Raw genomic sequence first — 17,298 nt, forward strand, 5'->3', positions numbered from 1 at the left:
CTTAGAGGCATATTCCCATAAGTCAAGCCAGGATACTTCCTTTTTTTACCAGAATGCAAGTAGACTATGAGAGAAAAAAAAGTCTACTCAGCGCAGTTATTTCAGTTTCTCAGACTGGAAAACTCCAACAGTACAGGTCTGTCTAGCAGTAGCTACCTAATATCCTACACTGTCGATCCAGGCATACCACATAAGAATAGATTAGTCATCTGACAACATCACGGCGAGAAAACCCAACAACAAATAAGCAAACAAAAAAAGAGACATAAAACATAAAAGTTTAGTATGTTTTGGAAAACTATGTTGATGTATAGAGTGATCTGAGGAGCCTAGAAATTAAAGATGTCTTAGAGAAGTTGCTGTGTGGGGTGGTATAGAAAAGAGTCTGGTTGCCAATCATTGATCATCAGCCTCTTCAGGTTCCAGTAGAAGATTACGGGGAAATAGGATGGGTTTTTTTTACTCTGCTGCATATAGTCCTGGCAGATCAGGACATCTCTTTTCTTGGATATTTAAATCTAGATTAATTATGAGTCTGCTTTTCCTTGTGTTCTCATAGACAAGAAAGTAATTAATGACTATTAAATGGTTGTAGTATGAGGCCTAAATTAAACAACTCCTTCCCTTTCTATGTTTAGATAAGATAGGTTATGAAAAGTTAAGTACAGATGGAATATGACAAATGCTGTCATCCAATTTCCCATTGCTTTCCTGATGGCATGTCTTCTGAAGTAATTTCTAAGTAGTTTCCACTTTCTCTTAAGACACAAAACCCCTACTATATCTTTTTGCACAGTAGAAAAGTAGACAATGTTTTCTTAAGTAGCTAAAAAATTAGGTATTGCCTTTAAAAATCCTCTTTGTAAAACGAAGAATAGAGTTTAAAACTTCCAAGGATTTCTGAATTTCAAAACTTCAGCTGGATCAGGTACTCACTGGAAACAAATTGGATTATTAAAGAGCCTTTTGTGGAGGTTGGCGAATCAGTTGTGTGTGAATTCCAGCCTGTCAAAAGCTTGCAAAGGGTTGACTTGGAGTGTTTGCAGATCACGCTTCATGACCTGAAAACATTTCCAGAAGCTGCATGGCATGTATTCCAACCACTATTTTGGCCAACCAGAGCACCTAATACACCTCAGTGAGTGATTGCAAACCATTCCTGCTAAGGTTTATAAACTCTTTGGAATTTGTCAACAGAAAAACAAAGCAAAACAAGAAAACCCACAAAACTAAAACTGTTCCCCACTGCATGTTTGCAGCAGAGCTAACAATGGTATAGGTGCAGAAGGCTGTCCTCTTTTTATAGCATTTATTGCAAGGAGTGCAGACATGCTTGCAGAGTAGACCATGGATAATTCTACCTTATTGGGAGAATTCTTTGTAAATTTTTTTTTCTTCTTGAGTTACATGGTATCTTTTACCATAGAAGTGGTATAAACCCCAGGCATCTTAGAGAACTGTCATAGTACCTGAAAGCTCTGTTTTACCCTATGGTAGGGACACTCTTTTTAGAGAAAACAAATGGATTTTTTTTTAGGTTTTCAACAGATTGAATTCATTTTTTGTTATTATTCATGCCAACAAAACTTCCATATTGTGAGCACTTTAGTCTGACACCAAAACTAAGAAAGTCCTTGAGGAATTATTGGATCAGGATGAACTGAAGAACAACATACTTAAGCTAAATTATACCAGGAGGAAACATAACTAATAAAAATTGAGAGCACGTGAACGTAGAGTTTTAATTCTAGCCGCTCTACTTTTGCAAGGATTTCCATCTTTGAGTGCAGATAAAGATCCAAAACTGCCTGTGCAGACTGCTAAAAACAAAATCAAATCCATGGTGAACATTTACACGACTGGGTCCAAGTTTTTATGTTGACAAGGAGGCTTTTTCTTGCTGTTTCTCTTGCGGTTGTAGAATTTATTAAAATTGCTGTAGCTTCAAACCTTTCAGACAAACCTTTCTTCTCTGTCAATTTGATGTAACTGTAAGACAACACACACGGCAAAGTTTAAATAGTTACACTTTTTTGATTTTTTTTTTCTTTTTTATTGATTGAGCAGTGACACATCAGTTAAATCATCTTCATCCTTCACTTTTCTTCCCACCCCCCCCACCCCCAACTTATTGAATATGCAATGAAAAGCTAATTGGCAGAGAGCCATTCTGGCAAGCTGCATGATGTGTTCAGCAGTTTGTTTGATTTATACCGTTGGAAGTTGCCAAACTTTTTGTCATTTGGTTTAATATAATGTTGTGCCTTTAACAATTTTTTCTTCCATAAAGGATTTTTATTTTGCTCAGTAGGATTATAATTTGAAGGTATAATTAGCATCTTGTTAATTGTTGATAATTACACTTGTCATTCAAAGAGCTCTTGCAAAGGGCATGCGATTCATTTAACAGAACTTCCTCGAGCTGGTGTTCAGAGGTCCCTAATGAGCAAAGAATAGAGCAGGAGTGGATGTAATAATATAAATTGAAAATATGAACACATATAAGCAATCTAAATTTAAATTGAAGACAGTGACATGAATGAGCCTCTCTGCTATCAAAAGAGATGCACAACAGTATGAATTAGAAACCTCCATGCTCAAAAAATTGCAGAGACAAAGAAAATGGTACTCTGATATTAAGCTTTGAATTTAAATTTTCCAGTAACCTTTGTGCAAAAGTAATGTAACATATAGAATATTACAGCCCATGTAATGATGAAAATTAGTAATTATTTACATTGTAATGTTTTTTACCACTGAAGTGTCATTCTATGCTGTATAACCATGGCAGAATTTGATTGTTTCTGCTCATACTGTAGCAATTGTAAGGCTCTAATTTAGGAAAGTAGGTTCCATTGAGAGACATCAAGAGTATTTCTGTAGTAAAGTTTGGCAGCCTTGTGTACTTACAACCTGTTTCATATCAAAACAGCGTAATGGCGTAGATCCCTATGAAAGAATAACTGGGGTTTCTCATTCCTTGGCAGGTAAAACTCTCAGTGGATCAGTGAGCTAGAGGAAATTTTATCCTTTCCTTCAGGCCCATCAGTCTGGGGCCTGTAGAGCTGGAATCAAACCCTCATTTTGGAGTAAAAAGATTTTACCATTCATGCTACCTCCAAGTTACCCCACCGAAGAAAATAAATGTGCGGTAACCTTCATTTGAGCCGCTTGTTTTCGCTGCGGCTCTCCGAGGGCGGAACACCATACAGTTTTCCTCTCCTCTCCCCTCGTTCTGCAGTGTCGATAGTGCCATCGGGTGTCTAATGTGTCCTTCTTTTCCTTGCCCCCACTGTCATCTCCTTGGAACCAAGGGGGGAAAAGGACCACTGTAGCAGAGGGAGAAGCAAGCCCATAGAGGGAGTCGGGAAGTGTCCGTGTAGCAATTAGGTAATGCCGCCGTCTGCTTTCTGTTTACCCAGAGGCCAGTATGATGCCTGTGGGATCCGATCCTGGAGAGCTCCATATGCTGAAGGACAGGATGGGGTCACTTGGTCAGCTGAAGATCAAAGCAGTGTAGGGCAGCCCTTGCATCTCTTTTTCCCATGCTGAGCTGCGCACTTCTCAAACACAGCCTGGACCGTTGCGATCAAGAGTTGCCATAAACTCTGCTTGAACTTTTCCATTTTGCCCCACCTCACCAAGGGGACTCATTCCCCTCTCTCGTCGGGAGAGCTCATCTGACTCTGGCTGTGTTAACTCCAACTAAGTTGTTTGTTAGAAAACTGCTTGCTCCCAATATTTTGTTTGAATGTAGTTAATTTTCTCCACCCATATGGATGACTTCAGACATTTTTTTATTAGGCCTCCTCTTTGTTGTTACATGGCTACGGTGGAGTTTTTCCTTCAGCCATCTGTCTTTTTCAGAAACACTTTGAATATTATCAGGTGTTCATGCTAGCAAGAGTTTCTCTGTGTATTCTTCAGACCCTTTCCAATCTTTACAATCAGTTCCTCTTATACTTGATACAAAGCTGCAGCAGCTGATTGCCAAAGCACTCCATCACCTTTGTTAATAATCAGATTTTACTGCCTCAGTAAAGAATGGACAAGAACGAGGATTTAAAAGAGATTAGCTTTTAACTGAATTAGAAGGGACTACAAATATCTTTGGTTTATGTGAAAGAGTCAAAAGTTTTTTTGTCTTGAGAGTATTAAAGTTTGCTTTAATGACTTTATTAAACAAACATATTTAAATTCTTGTACCATCTTTCTCTCATTTTTCCTCAATCTCTGGGATTCTATTACGTAGGACAATTATCAAAAATTATGTTTGTTAGAACATAGCATGGTGTTTAACTAATAGTTCTTAGTAGGATTTTATTGCGGTTTATTCTTTTCAGGTAGTCAGTTGGCAAAATGTGCGCAACTAAAGAGAAAAAGCCACAAATCAGCACACAATATCAGGACTGTTAATGTATTAATAATCTATTTGTGTGGGGTGTCACAGATATCACTGTGCTCAGGACAAACAAGCTCTCCCTAGCTGTACTTCTTTCAAATTAAACCATCTTCAATGTGGCAAGAGCCAGCTAATGAAATAACTCCATCTTCTCCTTGAGAGCTGACTTCAAGTGGCACAAGTAATTGACTTATTTGCATTATTTCTTTTTCACTCTCCTGTTAAATGGAAGATGCTGGTTTGAACTGTTGCAGAGTAAAGGGGAAACTGAACCTACACCCTCCAGCTCCAGGCAGCGCCCAAGTCAGAGCACCTTAACCAGTGAGCTGCCAAACCTGCAAGCTCTCATTAGGATCGCTCTGCTGATGAAGACGAGGCCCAGCTAAATGCCAGATGATGATGCTATGGGAAGGAGACTCAGCTTCTCCTGACCTGAGCAGAGTCAGGAACCAAAACTGCTGCTGTCTGCCACCTCCCATAGCCTGGTACAGGCAGCCCTGCCTGGTCCCACTGCAGGTTCAGTGTGGATCCAGCAGTGGGTAGGTAGGTCAGGGTCTGAGCTGGGAAACCTTGGTTCTTGGGGCTGGCTTGGTCATGGAGTATAAGAGGCCTGCTGGAGTGCTCAGGAGCTGGGTTTGCTTGATTGTGTAAGATGGTGATCTGCTCTTTCCTGGCTGCGTGTGATGGCACAGAACCCGTTCCCACTCTCTCACCTTGGAGGGACCATGTATGGAGTGTGTAATCCTGTTTCTTTACATAGATAATTGAAGTTCAGGGATGGGGACAAAGGAAAGTACTCCCACCATCCCTCTCCTAACACACACATGTGGACTGCCAGGGTGTCCTTCCTTTAGCTTAGTTGCCAATACCTGCTGCAGTTACTTCAGACTTTTGGTGAGGTTTGTTTTTGCTCTCTCGAGGGCTGAAACCATAGTGCCAGGGAGGGATGTGCCCTTCCATTTATGCAATACCCTGCTAACCCATATGGATCTACTCTGGAAAGCCCTGGTTGTGACTTATGCCCCGGTTTTGATGACAGCAAATAAAGTTTAGTGTTAAATCTTACAGGCACTATTTCAGTGACCCAGACCCTGTCTTCCAGGGAAGACTCTAATTCCTTTTGCGTTTAACCCAGCAAAAGCACAGGTGATGCTGGAAAGAAATCTTATCCTGTCTAGGCTAAAAAGTCTAGAAATGCTGCAGGTGCCCTTGCTGCAAGTGTCTGAGGAAACCCCTGCTTGAGGCTGCTGAACAAAAGGGCCACTCTACCAGATACTCACGGTCTTAAAAGAGAGTGGGATCCAGTCTGCAGTGCCTTGAAGGTGTCTGCATCTAGAGTAAGACTCACAGTTGTGAATCTCATGCTGAGGCTTAAACTATGCACCACTACATGTGCCAGAGACAGCACAGCTGCTTTAGGATTCATGTTGAGTGAAAATTAAGGACTAAACACAACAGTAGAGGATTTAACATCTTCCACCAAACAATGGGATATTTCCTGTTATATTAACAAGATTTAGGGCCATGAAAGAACAATCTAAAAGACACAGTGTAAGGTTCATTTCAGAGTCTTACCACTTCTCCAAATCCTACCTTCAGGTACCTCATCTCTAGGATACAATTAGTTTCAGAGCTCTATCAGCCATTCTCACTATTATGAGACACCATGTGATTCATATTCTCACTAAAATTAAATAGAAGATGTAAGACAGATAGTATAATGCAGTTCAATATCACTAAGAGATTAAATGGTGTATATGGGTACACAGGGAGAGTTTTAGCTAAATTTGTTTTTCTGTTCATAGTACCCTGTAGTCCAATCAATGAAATTGCATCTTTTACTTGCCCAGCCCAGTGCTCTTCTCCTTTCTCTTATCTTTACCTCATTTCCTAATGATTCCTCAAGTGTTCTGTTCAAATTAAAGTCTAATAGTATATTCTTTTCTTAAATCTTTTTACAAAGCACGTTTATAATATAAATCAATGCAATGAAACCACTGAATAATGTAGTCACAATATATATATCTAGAGAGCAATTTTTTAGCCCTTCAAATTCAAAGTAAAGAAGAAGAAAGCAAATAAGGTTGTGGATAGTCCCGCCTTTTATCCGTGTGTGTCTCATATCTTCTTTTTATTTTCTACTTCTTTTCACAACATCTCATAGAGCCAATTTTTTGGGTTTGCTTTTTTTCCATCCTAAACTCAATAAAGCACATCCTGTTAAGAACAGGACCATCTGCAGATGATATTTAACTAGATCAATGAGGATTTCTGATTTTCCCTGTTCTCCATGCAGGACTGATAGACTTAATTTAGATTATTTTTATATGTTAAAAGTATGAAAGAAAGAGGAAGAGAGAGCTGTAAAATATGCAGCAGAAAAAGTAACAGAAGGAAGAGCTGATAAGCTTGTGCAAAAGATTGTGAGTGGAGCAGAAGTGTAGAATCAAACAAATTTTTTAAAGAAAGGAAAAATATAATAAGGAAACAACCACCATGGAAATCTAAAGAAAAAAAAAAGTTAAAAAAAGTATCAGCAGACAATATATAATCTATCTATGAAAATAGAAATACTTTACAATTGGCTGTTTTGCACCTGGAGACATTTGGAAGCAGAATGCAGATTTGTTTATTTGGAGATCTAATAAACCTTGTGTTCAGGTCACATGCCTTCTTCAGCACTATCATATTCTCACCAGTTGTTGCCAATTCATTGAACTTTGCCGCACATCCCATTACACCTAACATTTTTTTCACACCTAATCTTCTGTGATCACCAGAAAAATATCTTCTTAACTAAAACAGAAAAAAAAGTTATTAGTTCTCATGATGGCAAAGCATAGCTTGAATACCACTAATACCACTTTCAAGTTTAAATGCCTCAAAAGCAAATGTATGAATGTTTCCAAATATAATCTTAGGGCTTTTACTGCAATCTTGCACCCTTTTTCAAAATGATTTTAGAACACATGGCTTTGGCTATGCGGTTTGTGCAAAACACATAGAATATGTATGGCCACTGGGGAATATGTAAAAAGTTATGTGACCTTAAGTTGTCTGCAGAGAGCCTCAGCTGTATTACAGCAGCTTTCTGAATGGAGGACCTTCTATTCCAAGCACACCTCAGTCCTACAGAGAGCCTTGTACAACCCAGAGCTGCAAAAGTTACATGCCATACAGCCCACAGTGCGCGTGCAGGACTTGGAGAGTCCTGATCTTCTTAATTTCCATCATGATAAACAGCAAAAAAGTTTATAACAGGAAAGAGTTTATAGCCATGCAATATTGTTGGTTGTTTTACTCTGTTTTGCTGTCTGAGATTAAGAGAAGATAAAAGTAATGTTCTCTGGTAAAGAAAACAGATATTTTTCTTTTATCCTTGAAAGTTGTCTTGCTCCCTAGAAGTTTCTCTCATAACTTCACCTGTAACTTTTTCTATTTTCCAGGACTGTAGAATCGTCTTTTCTCTGTGATGCTTTATGAATGTGTATCCAGTGCACTGGAACAGTATTTATGTACACATTTCCACATGTCTCTAAAGCAAAAATGAAAATAACTGTGGTTAAAGCTGTCACATCAGCTACAGAAAATATGTACTTAGAAAATGAAAGGTTTCTATTTAATAAAGCAGATATATGAAAGTCATTCCCTTATACATAACAGTCGAGGCTTCAATGTGGAGCAATACATAAATAAGTCTTCCACTATCACTGGTACAGACAAGCTGCCAGGAAGAGCTCAAGCCACCAGATGGAAACAAGAATGCCTCAGGCTGGTAGAACAGCAAAATTCTTCATGCTAGTGAGAATATGTTTTCCACTGGACCAGGTTAAGACTTACCCTGTTAAAAATATTGTCCCCATCAATTAAAGCAGATCTCAGAAGATCAGAAAGAAAGCACAAAGACCCTGTGCAAGCTGGGGACACATTTCCACTGCATCATTCTCTAGGAGAAGCAAACCCTCCCCAAAGACAGTGCTGACACCCAACTCCCCTAATTTCAATCCAGCTGCAAATAATGATGCTGAAAGCCTTATTTCTGAAAATAGCCTGATCTAAACTGGAACTTCTCCCTTCTTTATATCTAAAGGTTACCAAAGGATAATTGTACTAGATAGTGCTTTTTAGGAAACCCCCAAAAGAAAAGCATAGTTCAAACTTTGAATAGCTGGTCAAACTGTAAACTGAATATAATTTCCTCTCTATTAGCATCAAGTGGACATAAAATTAAACTGGTTTGATTCTAGTGCATTTTACCCATAACATGCACTAATTTATCCTGGCTGTCACTAAACAGCGAGGGGAAAATGAAACTGTTAAACACTAGTAAAAGTCAGGGACGTGGAGATCAGGATATTAGGAAATTTACTTTTTTTGTATCTTCTCCAGCATATTTGCAGGCAGGAACATTTTGTGCGTTTTACACCCTCTCAGCCCTAGCAACTCTATTGTTCCAATAGCTAGGAACCCCCAGTTTGAGGTTAAGTTTTGGCAGGTCTGAGCTGGCCACAGTATTTAGCAAGATACCCCTAGTGTATTTTCATATGCTCCATTTATTTCGAGAAAGTCAAGGGACAAGTTTAAACAAAGGGCATAGCTGAGGGTAGCACATTTTCTTCACTGTGGGTAAAACATCATCTGTATCAAAGGACACAATCCTCATCATGACTACTTCACATGGGAAATACCAACACAAATCTCTCAAAAGCAGTGTTTAACCTTATTAACGGAGCCTGATGACAGAGGATTGACACATCACAAGCCAGCAAAAACTGTGCTTATCACCCCAGCCTCTTACAAGACCATTTGTGCAAGAGCAATTCCAGGTTTTCATTGTCTCAGGATACTGACTTCTATCCTTGGAGTTATTGCACTTGGTAAAAGAAGATGTAAGGTCATATACCAGCCAATTGCAGGATAAAAGAGTGAATATAAAAAACACCCATACCATTTCCTCTTTCCATCTTTTCCTTCCATCACCCCTGCACTAGCACATATGCTGAGTAGCATATGAAAAGAGAAATCTAGTACCACATGTAGTCACTTAAGACCATACTTCAATCTTGTCTCCAAACAATGAATATTTTCCCTGGAAAGTGTATCTATGAACTAAGCATTTTTTTTAACTAATAACATTAAAAATATTTATTTGCTTGTTTGTTCTGCATATAACCAATAGTTCTAATCAGTTGTGTCTGTACGTGTATAGGTATCTTTTACAGTATATATCTATATGGCTTTCTGAAATGCATTTTAGATTAGTGAGCATTTTTGTGCTTCTCTGAATATATACATAATGAAAAAGAATGCACTGGTAGGTGTTGATAAGCCAAAGGAAGATGTGAATTCCTGAAAAACTGGAATGAGCACTTCTAGTAAATTGCATGCGTCACTGCACATAAGTGACTCAGATAGGTGTTCATAGGAGAGTGTCTCCTTTGCATGACAGGCAGTTACATAGATATTTTTAGCTAGCTAGCTCACTGTTGAAGGTGTATATACAGAATAGAATTAGCATCAGTTCTCAAATGGTGAAAACACTCTTTTAATCTGCTCAAACGTCTGACATGCAATGATTCTAAGAGTTAAGGGCTTTAGCAGCAACACAGGATTAGAATTGCCATCAAAAGTCCAACCTCCCACTAAAATAGACCTAACATCATGTAGTCTTGCTCATAAACCTATCAAACTCCATCTTTTTTATCACTAATAATCTCTTGGAAGGCTGTTTCAAAAGACTGTTTAGTCTTTTGATGGCTAGAACGGTCTTCCTTTCACAGGTAAATTTATTAACAGGAAGCTTATACCCAATTATTTTTGAGTCAGTGCACAAAAATCTTATCACTCAGATATTTCATCACTCTCCTGTTGTATCTATAGAGCTATGCAGTACCCACTTACCTTGAATTTTCTTACAAAAATAAAGATGACTTTTTGAAGACTTATTTAGTAAGAAAAGTATAAATGGGTTCCTGATGTAGTAATCCACCTGCAGAACAAGTAGTGTTATATTCCTTCATTATCTTTTTTGGGGTGAAAACTCTGAAAAAGAATTAGGAGTCACTGAATACTTCAGCACACTTCCTCAGTACCAATGACACTGAAAACTCATTTCTCTGTGTTATCAACAGAAGTGCTTCTGCAGCAGCTGAAAAAGGGCTGGTGCCACTAATATTCATCAGTGACAATGAGTAACATGAGTGGGTAAGACTTGTAGGTGAAATTAGTTTAACTGAATGTAGATATCCTTGGTATAGATACACAGACATAGGCTGGTTATTTAAGTTCCCATCACAAGACCCTATGAGAAATAAGCCCTTTAGGGTATAAGTCATCCAGCTATTTTGTAAATCTACTCAGGATGAAATGATTTGCTGCCTAGAAAGACTTGTGTTTCCTTACTGACCATAAAGGTAATCTTAGAAAAGAGTCATCTGATGTTAGCTGAATGGAATAGTCTCCTGTCTATATTACATAAAGATGACTTCAAACCAGGCAATCTCATCTAGACCCAGATTTAATTCTTCAATGTGGTGTTCATAGTCCATTTACACTCCCAATCTAATAAATGGAAGGGCCAGGCACCTCTGAAGAGCAATAATTGCACAGATGACCTGCCTCAATCTCTGTGAGTGCTATTCACCCTCAGTTAGAGAAAGAGACTATACAGTATGCCTATGCATCTCACTTAGCCACCTTAGTTTACTGTCTAAAGTGACAAGGGGAATCTCTAGGTTAAAAAGTTTCAGCCATCTCATCAGTGTACTGAAATAATACCATAAAATGATTTACTAGATGGTATTGTATGTGACTGTAAGTCACAAAATATAGTAACTTAAATAATAGTTTTCAGGAGATCCAGCAACTCTTGGAACCATATAAAAATGCATCAATATAAACCATTTGCCAAGCACTCAGAGAGATGAGGACTGCATTGCAGACAACTCCTGAAAAGGAGGTGGGGCAGTGGGAGGGTAAATTCATAACACAGATTATTCACAATGAATAATTCAGCTAGTTCTTTTTGCAACACACTTCCACCAGCTGGCTTTTGTGTTAGAACTTCAAAGTATTTCAGTCTGAATTGATTAAGACTCTACACTACATTGATCTGGGTGTTAGAAAAATTTGCTCTTCTGTAAAAAGCAATGACATTTGAGCAATGCAGTTTTATATTACTTCTCTTGACAAGTCTATGAGAATATTTCTTTAAAAATTAGGACATTTTTATTGATCTCAGATGCAGAAGTATTTTCACGTTGGCTTTCCTTTATAAGGAAAGTACATGTTGAACCACAGAATTGCTGATATTTCCCTTATAATAGTATCACCTTGGATCACTGAAATCTATCAGTTTTGTTTCTAGCTGCAGATGTAGACATTTCACAGCTAATGAAAAAAGTTATGTGTGAGGAAAGTTCAATAAGAGCAGTCTTTTCTTCCCTTCTCTTCTTGAAATCCCTTGCTAAGAAAAGGAAATCCCTTTTTTTTTCCCTTGGCACTAAAATGCTGTAAGCAAGGACTATAGTGGCGCTAAATATTAGCAGCTGAGTTCCAGAGTGATGTATAAACAGAGTTCAAAGGCAGAAATAAATTTACATATGCATTGCTAGCATAGTTTCTTTTACCACTGCAGTATTCTATACATTAATTTGAGTGCTGGAAAACTCCTCTCTCTGTGGCATGTATTTTAAAAACAAACGAAAATAGAAGAAATAATTCCTGAGGCCACAAATGGGACTTTGTGGAGACAGCACACATTAGGACTGAGGGCCTGGCAATTGCTTCCTACTTCTTCCCTTATTTATACTGCTTATTTATCAACCCTGTACTTGGACATCTGAATTTTTTTCTTCTCTTTTGTCAAAGTAACTGGGGCATTTTGTGATGCATCTCAGTGGGTGCCTCACTGTACTCCAAGACAAACATTATTTTACCGTGTGGGAAAACTGTCTCATCCTCACTTATATGAATAACTATCTAGCCAGCTTTATCATCATAGTAACAAAGAATGCAATCCATTTGTTTGGATAAACATATCTCATTTCCACATGAAAATGAAGGATATAAGAGATAATCATGGCAGACTGAAGATATCAAATGTTTAATTTAGTTTAGATATACATGGAATGTCTCAGATTCAAACCTTTCCAAATGCAGATGGTAGAGATGTGTGTGAAAGATTTCTACTATTTTTTATGTCTTCCCAGAAAAATACTTCTACATATTGGATTTTCAACTGCTGATTTCCAGTGGAGCTGTGGCAAATTATGCCACCACCAGACGAGTACCTCTCTGGTTTGTTTTTCCTTGCAAAATTATGGTAACTGCCATTGAGGTTGCAGTGGCAACTCCAAGACTGTAAAGCAAAATGGAATTTACAAGAAATATTTGATATTTGATAAAAGAATATTATATATGTAAGTGAATATTATATTTGATAACTGAATATTATATTTGGAGAATGAAGGTAAAAAGTTTGATCCTCAAAGTAGTTTCTTTAAAGTCTGAGAAAGGCTCATGCATTCTCATGACATTTGTGCCATTCTTGAAACAATATAAACAAAACGAACATTTACATTAGAATCAATTTGTTCCAATTCTAGTTGAGGACTGGCCTTGCTTCTGGTCACATGAATCTAGGAAATACCTATTCAGGTTGAAGAGATTCCTCATCCAAAACGTTTCAAATTGTAATTTCCTTATGATAACAAGTCTTTCCATATTGGTGGCCAAAACCTCACATTCCTGCCTTTTGATACAGGCGAAATCTCTTTGGAGCCTTCTACAGAGTATGCAGATTGATTCCTGGGCTACTAACATATAGTCCTGGAGAGGAGGGAGTGCTCTTCCCAGCTACTCCTTCACGTACTAGGAATAGGCAGGAGGATCCCAGCAATCACATCAGGGATGGTGTGCCTCTGCCTCTGCTCCCCTCCCGTGCAAAGTCTCCTTGCTCAGATATTGCACAGATATTGAGGTCCATGGTCTGTTTTAAAAAGATGTTTTAATAAAGAGCAAGAATACTGCAAGCTGCCAGCAATAGGGAACTCTTCCCTTCTACAGAAAGGACAGCAATGATATTCAGTCTGGTGCAGCCACCAGATGTAAGTCCCTGACATTTAGTAGAACTTCTTCTCTGTTTGCATGTGATTTCCATGTGCTTCTTTCATAGGCAGTACTACAAAATGTCTTACAAAAGTGTCGAGAAAACTGGAAACTTCCCTATGCCCATGCTTCAGAAGACCTTGGAATGGGTGAAGAGCCCTGGGGAAAAGGTTTGATTTCAACAGAAGGAAGATTGCAGCTCCTTCCAGATTCCTGGCCCATATTTAAATACCAGTAAAAAACTCCAGTGTACATTTGCACACCAAAGGTTAGTCCTCTGTAGTGGTGCCAAAAGGAATTCTTAAATGACTTTAAATATAGAGGATTTAGTTCTCTTCTGCACTTCTGCTGTCAATAGGTTAGATCAGCTTAAAATAAAGATTCATCTATATATCATTCAATGTCTCTACAAACATAACTACTTTGTTCAGGTTCCTTCTTTATAAGGAGTATCATGCCATAAAAACGGCAAGTTTGCAAAGTATTCACACTTCTTTGGGAGATTAAAAAATACAAGGGCAAGGAGTTGTGGGTGTACATACACACAAACACAGTCCGTGCGGAGGCATTACCCACTTAGTAGCATTGCATGTTTTAACGACATGCCCTCTTTCATCTGTGCTGTTTCTCTCAGACTCAGTCCCAGCATTTCAATTCTCTAAAGAGAGGTTTTTAACAGATGCTGTGGCTTTTTTCCAAGTCCAACTTCATTTCTGTTCATTACCTTTTCTGTAAATGTCCAGTGTGTCCCGATTCAAGATAAGCCTTCACACTTCTGACAGAGTCTCCCTGTTAAATTTCGATTTCCCACTAGCTAACAGAGGCAGAAACAGAATTTGCATCCCATTGCAAAAAGAAGTTTGATAACTTTCCCACAGCACTTTCTTCTCCTAAACCTAAAAGCTACAATATACCAGACTTCAAGCTATCTGAGGTCACGTCTTGAAACATTCAGAAGTGCAGTGGCACTTCTAAACAGTTGTCTTTACAGGCAGGAGCAAAGACGTACCAGGACAGCAACCTTTCACAAACTCTCTGAAACATTGCCAAAATAAAAAGGGGGAGCTGTCTGGATTTGAAGGTGGAGGGCAAGAGAGGCAAAGGTCTACAAAATTTGGGGGCTGCACAGAAGTTTTGCTGATGGCTGCTCCAGGAATCACTTCTGCTCTGATCTGTAGCTTTTTGGCCTAATAGAACTGCTGTTTGTAAAAGGTTTTCTCATTTGAGTCAACCTTTATAAAACAGTCTTTCCTTTGCCATCAATGCAAATGCATATGATTTTTAAAAAAAAAAAAAAAAATCACATGTCCTCTTTCAAATGGAGAATTCAACCCCATTTTTAGATATCATCTGCTAGTAGCTATCCTATATGATGATTCATTATATTTAATAATTCTGAATTCATATAAAGTAAAGGATTTTAAGGCTTCAAGAAAGAGAGAAGCCATACATATATTCCAGCTGTCAGGCAGGGGAAGTAAGGAAAAATATTTTGATTTTGTTGTGAAGCACTTCCTTCTATAAATAAAATTGTTACATGGGTATAAATCAGAAGTGCTGTCATTCTGATGAGACCCCAGGAGATTTGAGCTCTCTGCTCACAAGAAATTAATCTCGATTAACTCAGATGACTTCTGGATAGGTTACATACTCGCCACTCACAGAGGTAGGCTGACTGCTGAAGGCTGATATTCTCTCAGAAATTAGGGTAATTAATGGATGAACTGCTGCTAAAATCCTAGCTGAAGTCCATCTTGCACACCAGAGGGTCTAATATTGTTCACTTATTTTCACCTGCAAGCTTCAGTATCAGCCATTTTCTCACCAAATATTTATTTCCTTTTCAGTTCAATGTTTCATTTTTTAATGAAATCACATGCTGGGATAGTGGGAAGGTACTATATTTTAATTCATAAGAATTTCAATACTTCTATTTGCAATAAATTTTTGTTCTGGAATTTTTTCTTCTTTCTAAATCTAGTGTATGCTTTTGGGAATTTGGGGGTTTTCTTAAGAGTTATTTCACATAACAAAATAAAAACACCTGTGTGCCTTTTTTCATTCCCTGAGCTTCTTCACAATGGACTGTGGTTCATGGAAAATATCGCAAGGGTCTTCCAGCAGGAAGGACTAGATCCAAGCACCAGACAGCAACTTTTTCTCTGCATGTGAAAGGGGATGAGCAGGTTCTGGCCCACAGTGGGACCTGAAATGGTGGATCAGGAGCTATTGCCCTCTCTTTATGCTCATCAGGAATTTTTTTTTTTTTTTTTAAGTGGAAGAAACAAGAGAAGACAGGGAAACGGCACTTAAGAAATATGTTTCAGAAATAAATTGTTTAAAGACGAAAGTCATGTTGTTAAATATGAGAAGAAACTAGGGTGATCACTCTTGTGTTTAATACTCTGAACAGAGAGCTTTACAAGCATAAAGGCTGTTTTGTTTTCAGAAAAAAGACTCAATTTTAGATATCTGGTGGGGAGGCCGGGGGATGGGAACTTACCATTAACTGGAACAACTGTTCAAAGCAAAGAAATGAAAAAGGGAACAGCAGAGGAATTTCTCTCCAAGTTGCCTACTGAAGCAGTTTCGGGTTTAATTTTTGCGTCTGTTTTGTAATCCCTTGATAGTCAAAACTGGCTGACACAACACATGAGATATGCCAGTGCCAGTCCTGGGTATTTTGGGTTCCTGGAAACAGCACAAAGATCTGTGTTGACAAAAATCTTACAGATGTGCCAGATTTTTTATTCAGAATGAGAAGCAGAGGCCCCTCAAATAGGGAATGCTGTCCTGCCAGCAGCAGGCCTCTGAGATGGTGGCTGGGCTGTGCCCTGGGTCACCCAGGCAGAGGGCATCTCAGTGGTGAGCACCCAACGTGTCCTGTCTGACTGGAGCAAGGAAAGGGACAGTCACCAGAGCAAGCTGACTTGTCAAATGCAGTATTGCTTTCACAAGCATTTGACAAATGTGAATAAGAGTCCCATATTCCTGAATATCACTTAGAAACAGAAGTTTTTTATTGTTTTAATAATACATGGGAGGTTCTTTCATCTGCTTCTGTTGTTGTGGGCAGACCTGAGGTGTCCTCAAATCATATTCTCAGTGAGAAGTCTAAGGCGGAATTCAATCCAGTTCTCACTGGGAATTATATCCCAAAATTGTCTCTGGAAATATGGAAGCGATTTCGCTTGTAAGCTATTTGGCAGATGATGAGCTCTTAGAAAACACCCAAAACATTGAGACCTGTGACAACATTGCAGGAGTTGGCAACAAAGTTCAAGTATGGAAGAAGAAGAATTTGAAGGTTGGGATCCAAAGGAAAGGAAAGAAATCCACGGACGAGCTGGATTGTTTGTTGTGAGGAGAGGAGAGGAGAGGAGAGGAGAGGAGAGGAGAGGAGAGGAGAGGAGAGGAGAGGAGAGGAGAGGAGAGGAGAGGAGAGGAGAGGAGAGGAGAGGAGAGGAGAGGAGAGGAGAGGAGAGGAGAGGAGAGGAGAGGAGAGGAGAGGAGAGGAGAGGAGAGGAGAGGAGAGGAGAGGATTTTCAGCTTCACTCCATAAATCCAGTGTACATAAAGCCAAGATCGTAATTTCTAAGTGTTTCAAATTGTCAATATTAGTCAGGTTTTAGAGCTGTGGAAAGAATGTCCAGATGCAACTGAGTAATTTTTCTCTTACTGAACGTGAACTTCTGGTCAATTTAAGGTATATATGTTTGTGGCCTTTGACATATATACCCTGGGTGATTTTTATACTTAAACTCCTCCATGCTATGTTAGCTCTGTAA

The 17,298-nt window shown here is 38.7% G+C and overlaps 1 long non-coding RNA gene across 2 annotated transcripts in view; it reads right to left on the reverse strand.

Moving 5' to 3' along the window:
* Positions 1-2,170: 2,170 nt before the first annotated feature.
* LOC142600980 (uncharacterized) overlaps positions 2,171-17,298 on the reverse strand; it is a 34,410-nt gene continuing 19,282 nt past the window's right edge. Inside the window, exons 2-4 of one of the 2 annotated variants that reach the window (XR_012834514.1) lie at positions 10,304-10,391; positions 7,826-7,937; positions 2,171-7,198 (exon numbers count right to left, since the gene is read on the reverse strand). This is a non-coding gene — a long non-coding RNA (uncharacterized LOC142600980). Of the gene's footprint in view, positions 7,938-10,303; positions 10,392-17,298 lie in introns of both variants that reach the window. The other variant, XR_012834513.1, reaches the window with a different exon arrangement.

The sequence above is a fragment of the Balearica regulorum genome, chromosome 3, assembly GCF_011004875.1.
Source record: "Balearica regulorum gibbericeps isolate bBalReg1 chromosome 3, bBalReg1.pri, whole genome shotgun sequence".
NCBI lineage: Eukaryota > Metazoa > Chordata > Aves > Gruiformes > Gruidae > Balearica > Balearica regulorum.